The sequence below is a fragment of the Enhydra lutris genome, unplaced genomic scaffold (genome assembly GCF_002288905.1).
Source record: "Enhydra lutris kenyoni isolate GAN:26980312 unplaced genomic scaffold, ASM228890v2 scaffoldscaffold23, whole genome shotgun sequence".
Lineage (NCBI taxonomy): Eukaryota > Metazoa > Chordata > Mammalia > Carnivora > Mustelidae > Enhydra > Enhydra lutris.
In genome coordinates, this window is record NW_019154107.1 from 10,648,573 (window position 1) to 10,658,218 (window position 9,646).

Consider the following 9,646-nt stretch of genomic DNA (forward strand, 5'->3'; position numbering starts at 1 on the left):
TTTTACTAATAGAATGAAAGGAAATCAACCCAAAGATACAGTGTACACTTAGAATCAATTGGAATACTCAAAATTGTTTATAAAAATACATTTATAACGTATGGAATTTAAGTACAAGATAATGGAATGTTCCTCAACTAAAAGTAATGCTCCATGACACTAATATATAAAGCAAATTCCAGAACGTAACTATAGATTTTAAAAAAGACCAAGGCATAAAATTGCTAGCATCTCCAAACTTTCTCCTGTGAGTCATTAACCATTGCTAATGTCTCCCCAACACTATATTTCATAAATGAAGAAAACATCCATATTTTGTATTCTGGCAAGTGGTACACTATTTTTTAGCCCAATTCTAAATTCCTACATAGAGGTTTGGAGCAAGCACTCTCACTTACATCAAGAATTTACTTGGTCTTGTTACAGGAAGTGAGTGCCCATGAATCTTTGTGTGCTGTGCATTAAGATTTTGTATTTCAGGTATTAAAAGTTGTGATTTTTTTTGGATGATTCCTATGGAAATAGGAAAAGTAAAGCCATAAGATACAGGTCCATGTTCGTAAGGCAGACATACTATATAATGACATTGATAGAGGTAAGAAATTGATTTAGTGAACTCCCTTTTGGGCTAAACTAAGCAGTTCTTTACACAATGGAAGCATGATAAGTGGTAAAAATGGTCGATAAGGCTAAACAAGACTCAGTTTGTAGTCCTGGCTCTATCTCTAATTATTTGCATCCTTCTGAACAAGTTTAAGGACATGTTTTTGCTTCATTTCCCTCATTTTAAAAATGACTTGAGATGCAATTAACGCTGAAGTCTTCGATCATTCAAAGATTTTGTGATGTGTTATGATCTCAGTTCTACATGGCTACCATATGCTTCATTCACATCATCTGTGGTGGCTATTGAAGTAAAGGGTTTGGGCTCAAATTAGGAAACACAGCAGATAGTTGTGATAGGCCAAAGATCTTACAACTATGAGTATTAGAAACAAAGAGTTCATAGAAATCCTGAGAGCTGAAAAGGGCTGTGTCACACATCTCCTTGCTACTTCACTCTTTTCTGAATTCAATTCCAATGGCAGTGGTAAATATGAAGGGGTCTTGAAAAGAAATAGCATCAGGATGTCTTACTGTTGTCCTGACTTATTGTGTATGGAATAGACTTGATACTGAAACTTGATAACAAAGTGAAATTCTCTATATAAGTTTTTTTTTTCCCCCAAACTGCCTTCTTTTATAGAATTGAAGCTGCACTCCTGGGGGAAGATAAATGATACTACAAGATGCAGTAAAAATCAGAATGTTATCACAGTAGAGATTGGATGGACCACAAACAAAATCTATGCTATGCCCACATTTAACTCATGAGAACATGCAGAGATGCCTCATGATTTGCTCAACATCATGAAGACAATTAGAGTCAGAACTGAGACTAGATCTACTCTTCCCAATTTTAGCTGTGTTCAGACTTTCATACTTAAATTACATATTATTATATAGGTCATTAAAAAGTAGGGACCTTTTCCCTTAACTATTGATAATATTCAACATCAATCACTGATTTTAATGAGGTAACACTTCAGTGTTGCTTCGTAAGTGCCAAGCACTATTCTGGAGACTTTACCCATTTAATTTTATCAACTCATTTAATCACCCCAATAATCTTATGAGACAGCTCTATTTCTACTGTTTTACAGGTGGGGGACCTGTACTCCAGTTTACACTTTTCATAAATGGTAAAGATGGGATATGAACCCAGACAGTTTGGTTCCAAACCCTATGTTGGTTGATTATGCTATAATTCCTCTGAACTTAAATGCTATAAGAAAAATTAAACTACCAGGTTTTACCTGGATTCTTCTATTATTACAATCATATGACAAAAATCAGTTTATTACTTGGATCTTAAATGTTATATATATGCCATTTCTATCAAACTGAGATTCAGTCATTCACTCACATGTAGTGATTGAACATTTATTATATGTATAGGATTTTACCAAGTATTCTAGGGGCTGCCAGGATAATATAATTCAAAATGATAGCATGTATGATAAAATAGTAAAATTCAAAGTATAATGATTAGCCTTAATTACAATAGTTCTCATATATTACATATTTAATATGAGCCAGCCTTTGTGCTGGGTGCCTTGTATTTATTTTCTCATGGAATTTTCCTATCAGCCCCTTAAGGCAAGTCATATGTCTTAATTTTAGAGACTATGAAAGTGAGGCTTGAATAGGTAAGCAACTTATCCATGATCACAAAGGAACAGCAGACTTGGTATATCCAACAAAAAAATCCAGATCTTTGTGAGTGAAAATCCCATTTTATATCTACTACTCTGCTCTGAATCTAAGTCTGGTCATAAAAAAGAGCAAGCAATATTCCTGTGGAGACCCAGGTTAGAGGATGTTACTTCTGAATACTTGGCCAGAAGCCTTCATGACCTCTTTTTGCCCACATCTTACAGGTTTCGGGGTGTCATCACCTCTCCATGCATGATAGCGAGGAGAAATTGTAGACTTCATCCCCACTCTTTGTATTTAGGTTCTCCCCACCAATTAAATTGAGGACCAGAATGTTATAAAGTATTTCAGGAATCTGAGTGATGGAATGAATGGAAATAAAGATATGTAACCCATATTCTAAATATATAATTTTAACTTAAAAAGGGATAACTTTTTTTTCCTTTCCTGCCACTGTTTCCTTTATTTCCCTTTATTCCAATATTCTTTCTCTAGTCTACAGTAGTAGTCTGAAGATTACTTTCAGTAGTCTGAAGATCTACTCCTGAGATCTGCAGTCTCCTCTGATTCAGATTAGGAACTGGACCAAGTCTCTCTCCTTTCACTAACTAATGATGTGGTTTCAGCTTTTTATAACTGTAGTGACACTCTGGGAAAGAGAAGGATTGCATCTCTACATTTTAGAGAGTCTTGAATTATGAAACAGTATCTTTCTCTCCTTCTCTCCTCTGTCCCAAATCTCCCCTCTCCTCTCCTCCTCACACATACACATCAACATTGTGCATCTCCATGTGCACCACTGTTTCTGTTTGTTTCTGGTATTATGCTGACTCACAACTTAGGGGTATGACTGTATATGTATTATATTCAGATGGAGACTTGTCAAGACAAATACAGTCTTCCTGACACTGATGCTTGCAGTCAACACTGGAATAGAAAGTTGATAACTGCTTTAAATTTTTTGCAATTGGCTGCCATAGAAACCAACACAGGAATGACTCTGCACTGAAATATGACATCTCAGGGATATGTCTGGTGAATCTTTGACACAGAAAGTGAAGTAAATTAGAAAGCAACTTTATATAGACCCTTTCAGATCCCCAAAACTTGAATGTGATAGCACATGAACAAAGTAACTATATAGGAAAAGAAAAGACATGGGTCCTTAACATTCTCAAATTCACTGAAAAGACTTTCTTTAGATGTTAATAGATTTTGATGGAAGAATTGCTCTATCTGGAGCATTCAGCTCACCTAGAAAGGATTTAAGCATTTTATTTTATGACTTTTAAAAATTAAGCTTCTCATTTTCCATACCTAAATCAAGACTGGCATAAAATTTCAGAAGACAAATTTTAGCAGTCAGCAAATAAACATTTATAAAACTGATTATTAGTTTCGTATTTGAAATACATTTGCATTCACATTTTATATGTTTAGGAACATGTATCTCCCTTCACTTACATGTGTGCAATCAAATTTTACTATCTCAGACTCCATGGTGAATTAGTCACCTGAGTATTCCCATTACGGAGGTTCCTCTAATCACCAGAAATTCCATCTTTAACAGACGAATCAAACTTGTCAATCCTCAGATACTATAACAAGAACACCTTCAAATGCCTTTTATCCCCCATAGAATTCTTCAAAGATATACTTTGTTGAAGATATTACTTTAGAATATCTCAAATATAAGTTTCCTTTTCTCTCTTAATGATAATTTTACATGTCAGTTATTATGATCTGCTGGTGCTTTAGTGTAAATACAAGGAGAGGATGAGAAGTGCTAATATCTCTTGTCTTTTTTGGGAATGTGGCCTTCAACAAATGCCTTAAGCAATCAATGCCTCAGGAACAATTGGGGAACAACAAGCAAGGGGTTAATATGCCTCCACCACAGCACTCACACTTAGAAACACCCAAACTCTATTCTCATATAGAGTAGGAATATCTTATGCCTCAAGGCGGCAAAGTGATGAGGTAGAGGTGACACTTTCCCTTTCCCACCTACCCCTGATAGCTGACCTACCTCTTACCACAGCCATGCTCCCTGGGCAGCTGATTAGGGGATTCTTGTAATAGCCATGTGCCTGTCCTGAATGATTGCCATGGAATTTGTGCCTTTTCCCTCAGTTTTCTGTCCTTTTTCTTCTGCCTTGTGTTGCTACTCCAAACTTTCTGTAAAAACTGGTTTATGTATAGATTACCAACCCATCAGAGAATACACTTCCTTTCAAGTGGGAAATCAAATAATCACAGCATGGTGGTACTATTTTTATGGTTCTCTCTTCTATGTTGTTGGTTTATTGCTTGGATCCACAGGGGATACTTCATTCTTTCCGAGGAGGAAAGGTTTGCAGCTCTTCCATCTCTAACAACAGTTGTTTTGAAGTCTAGAGCTGTTCTCAGAGTTTGAGAGTTCTTTAAGTTTGGCTTCAGGGGAGAAGAGAGTAGTACGTATGCATATGTGTGTATATATACACTTAGTGTCTTGCTCACTAGTAGTCATATGCTTAAATTAATTTGACAAGATAGTTTTTCAAATAAGGTGAAGCACAGAAATAGACCTCTATCTCAAAGATGTGGAAAAATATTTTTTTAGATCAAAAAGGAAATAACAAATCAAGAACCAGTGATATAATCATGTCTCGATTGGGTTCATATATTCTATTCTTCATGGAGCACACAAATTAGCTTGGCAAGTTTGTTAGCTACGTGATATATTCCTTATAATGTATAATTTTCTAAAGTCATATATTACTACTTAAAATTCATCAGAATTATATACCACGGAATATATTAGGTATTGGGGAAGAAGGGGCTTATAAAACAAAACAGGTGTATTTATTAATTTACTTATACATTGGATAGATTGTGAAAAAAGGGGAAAAAGTAAGGATCTCATTATTTCAAGGACTGTTGCACAAATGATACTGTACTCAGTTGGCCCCAGGGACATGTCACATGGACATTAAGGACAATACAGTACCATACTCTAATAACACAGAGAGAGAAATAAAATAACCAAGAGAGAAACCCAACACAGGGTCAAGAGTGGTGAAATGTAAGCATATTAAAAACTGGAAGCCTTGGGAAAACATAAAATAAGTGATTTTATGGGATTTAAAATGTCTTCTTTGGTGTCTAATTGAGACATCATGGAATGGAAAATTATTATTTGGTAGCAGGAAAGACATGAAGAGATTGAAGACGGTACATGTAAGTTTATGGGTGTTTGGATGTGGTATTTTGAGCAGTCATTGTAACATGCTAGGGTTCTTAACACTTTCTTCCTAACTGGGGAAAGTACTTTTATATTGTAGTTAACTTTGAGAAGAGGTAGAGGAACAAGGGTGGGGTCTGAAGAGGTGACATTGTTTGGGAGGCTTTAAATTTGCTGTAAATTAACAGAAGAAAAAACACAAATAGCAAGTTGCATACAACTCTTACCACAGACAGTTGCAAAAAGCATGCAAAAAGCTCTTATAAATCAATAAGACCAACAACTCAATAAAAAATGGGCATATTATATGAATAAACAGTTCATAGAAGAGGAAAGTCAGTTGGCTGTGAGATAAATATGTGAAAATATTCCACCTCCTTTGTAAGAAAAGAAATCTAAACAAAAAAATTTCCCCATCAGGTTAACAGAGTTAACAAATAGCAAGGATGTCAAGAACCAGGTGTTCATACATTGCTGATGAGAGTTTGATATAGCCTATGTGCAGAGCCACTTAGCAATATCTATCAAGACAAAAAATGGCACATACTCTTTGACTCAGTGATTTTTGAATTTATCTTGCAGATACACCCATCCATGCCATATGTCATGTGTGTGTATATTTGTCTGCACTCATTGTTTCTTGAGTTGTGTCAGATTGGAAATTAATTAAATATTCACCAGTAAAGGACTAGTCAAAAAAATTATAATTCATGAACACAATGGACACCATCCAGCTGTGAAGAGGGAAGAGACACTTCTATATGTGCTAGTGTGGAAAGATTTTGAAAATTGTTAAATTTAAAAATGGAGGATATAAAAAATAGGTATAATGTGCTACTGCTTAGGGGAAGGAATGTGCTCACGTACACATACAAACACACACACACACTGTGATGATCATAGGATATCTTGGCCCATTTATATTTGTAATTGCTTAGGGAGCTTGCCTATAGGAAGGGGGGATAGGTGGTCTGGGGAGACTGCAGCGGGCAGGAGACCTCAGTGTAGATACTTCCATAACTACATTTTATGTCTTATTATATGGAATACTGCAAAGTAATTTTAAAATAATGGGATGAGAGAAAAGCATGGATTCTGAGAATGTATTCTGTCTGGGAATACAAGTATGCATTGAGGTAGAGTGACTTTTACTATATTAGGAATCTGGTAATAGTGAACACAAAATGAGAGGAAGAAGAATTTGCACAGCTATTTTGACATCAAACTGAGATTCATTTGATAGTTTTTGCCTGATTAATATTCCTAAATGATTATGGAGAGAATTTGGTGACCCAGAAATGCAGTAATCCATTACAGTATCTCGTTTACATCCCATTAACACTGACAGCACTCTGTGTTACCTTTAAAAATTTTTTTATATCAGTGTCTCAGGTATTTAACCATTTTCCAATTATTAAGTGATATATGAATCAGACTTGCATTCTGTATTCAGAACAATGAACATCAAAATATGTATTTCCTATAGCAATTATAGATTACAACGGTGAAAAATGGGTTTCAGAGTATGAAAAGAGTGGAGAACAAGTCAAAATCTTACATGAATATAAGAGAACATTTTCATTATAATTAGAAAGCTCTGATGGCCTAATTTTCTTCATTAATGCTGAGTATTTTTAAAAATTATATATAACTTGAGGTACCAAATGCCAAAAGAGTAAAATAAGGAAAGGCATAAGAAATAAAGATAAAGGAATTCCCATTTATTACCCAATTTACATCAAAATGTTTTTAATTGGAAATGTAAACTGTAGTATAGGAAATTTTATGTATCATTTTATATGATACCTCTTTCCTTCAGGTGTTAAGGTGATTATTTTATGCAGTAATTTAGAAAATCCTGCACAAGTGACATAACTTAGATATGTAGACTCTAACTATACATAAGAATTGCTGAGTCAAATTTCTTCTCAGTGTACCTCAACCTATAACTTATTCATGAGAATATCACATTTTTCTCTTTCATTGGACTTCATTACCACACTTGCCACTGGCATTCACCATGCCATTTAAGGACAAAGAAGTCCTAAAGGGAGCAACAGAGGAAACCATGCTTGAGAAACAGGAGCAGTTAGAAAAAAATGTAGCTAAATAATGAGAGATACTTGCTGAGCATCCTGGTGATATACATGTCAGTGAACTTGTATGAGTAGGACGAACATGAATCAGTGCTTTTCACGTTTTGGAAAAATGAAGAAAGCATTAAAGCTTTAAACCATTCAACTATCCTTGTGCATAACATTTCAGAGGGCCAGTTCACTGAGTGCTGAAAAAGCTATTCTTTTCAGGCTCCTCATTCCCTTTTAACATTTGGAACCCTAAGTAGAGAGTGATTTCTCCTCACACAACACACTAGAGGCCATTTCAGCATGACCTCGGGCTTTAAGAATTGTTCTGTTATTCCTTTTGCTGTATGATAGCTGAAATATTAAGATTTATTTCTCTGCATTGTATCATTAAAAATAAGAAGCTTTCCACAAGGAAAAAGAAAGGTGTTCAGATAAGATCAGGGACTTTCTTTGATACTAGCAAGTAAACTATTTGTGTCGGCAGTGGTACCTTGGCTGTTGTCCAGCAGTTTAATTGGCTCTCGTTTGCCTAATCTCCTATAACAGATAATGTTATTACAGAATTGCAGGACTCCAAAATCCCCCATCAGACAAAACAAGCCATATAATGAGAATCCCTTCATTTTACCTGGCATTTGGCTTGCGTTGAGCCACCTCAATACCATCTCACTTGTGAGAAATGCATTATTTTTCGCAACAACCATGCTAATTCTAAACCAGGAAACATTTATTTTGGATCATTTCTTTTCTGGAATGATTCAAAGTTCAGGAAAGTAAAATTGGGAAGGAAGTTAAATTAAGCTAAAATAGAAGGAGACAAAATTAAATTGGATTTTATAACCTCTGTTTTGCAACTAGGTTCATGTTAATTTGCATCTTAAAAGACAAAGCACTAGGCATTCACTATTTTTGAATTTGCATTGTTTTCTTCTACAATAATAAATCAGCATATGTAATTCATGTGTTTAGATTCCGTGTCTTTTATTTATCCGTTTAGTAATTCTTACATTCAAGAGATGTTATATTAGAGGATGTCAAAGATGACCTTTCTAATAGGCTGACTTTTGAGAAAAAGTAAAGGAAGTGGAGGGGCCTGCATTATAGCTGTATGGAGAAGAAAGAATTACAGGCAGGATGCAACAAAGGCAAAGACCTGAGGTGAAAACATGCCTGGTGTTTAAAGAACAGCAAAAAGTGATGTGACTTGGGAGGAAACGCTAGAGGATATGACACAGGACAGGAGTGGAACAAGCCATGCCCATCTTTGGTGATTCTGGAATTATTTGAAGATGGATTCTTTTAAACTACGTGTTTGCAAAATGGTGGTTAAAACAGAAAATGAGGACCATGCAGAAAAGATAGAAGTAAAAATAGTGTACAAGAATGTGAAAGTTTCTGTAGGTCAGCACCAGAATTCTCTCAGTTTTCCAACAGCCAGGGCATAATAGGAAATCACAGTTTCATAGGTCTGGTTAAATAAATAAGTATGTAAGTAAATAGATAAATAAATAAACAGTCAGGCCTACCTATTATTTAGGGAAATTAAAACAGAATTCCAAAATAATCATTGTTCTTCTTTATCTTGTCAGCCAAAAATACCTTCCTTTTTCCCCTTTTCTTTTTTTTTATTGTTTGAGTTCTTCAGTTTTTAAAATAATGTTATTATTGAGGGATGATTGACATACAATCTTATATTAGTTTTGGGTGTACAACATAGTGAGTCACATTTTCTATACCTTAGTGCTCACCACAAATGTAGTCATCATCCATCACCATAGAAAGTGAATACTGTATTATTAATTATATTCCTTATGCTGTACTTTTCATTCTGGTGACTTACTTATTTTATAACTGGAAGATTATACCTCTTAATCCCCTTTACCTATCTCGCCCATCTCCCCACCTACCACCCCCTCTGGTGGCCACCCAATTGTTCTCTGTATTTATGACTCTGTTTCTTTTTTTCTTTAAATTAAACAAATTTCCACACTTGCGACTCTGCAATTTCATTCAGTTTTGAACGAGATTGCAAGTATAAAATCTTATGACTTTTTTTTTAAAGATTTTATTTATTTATTTG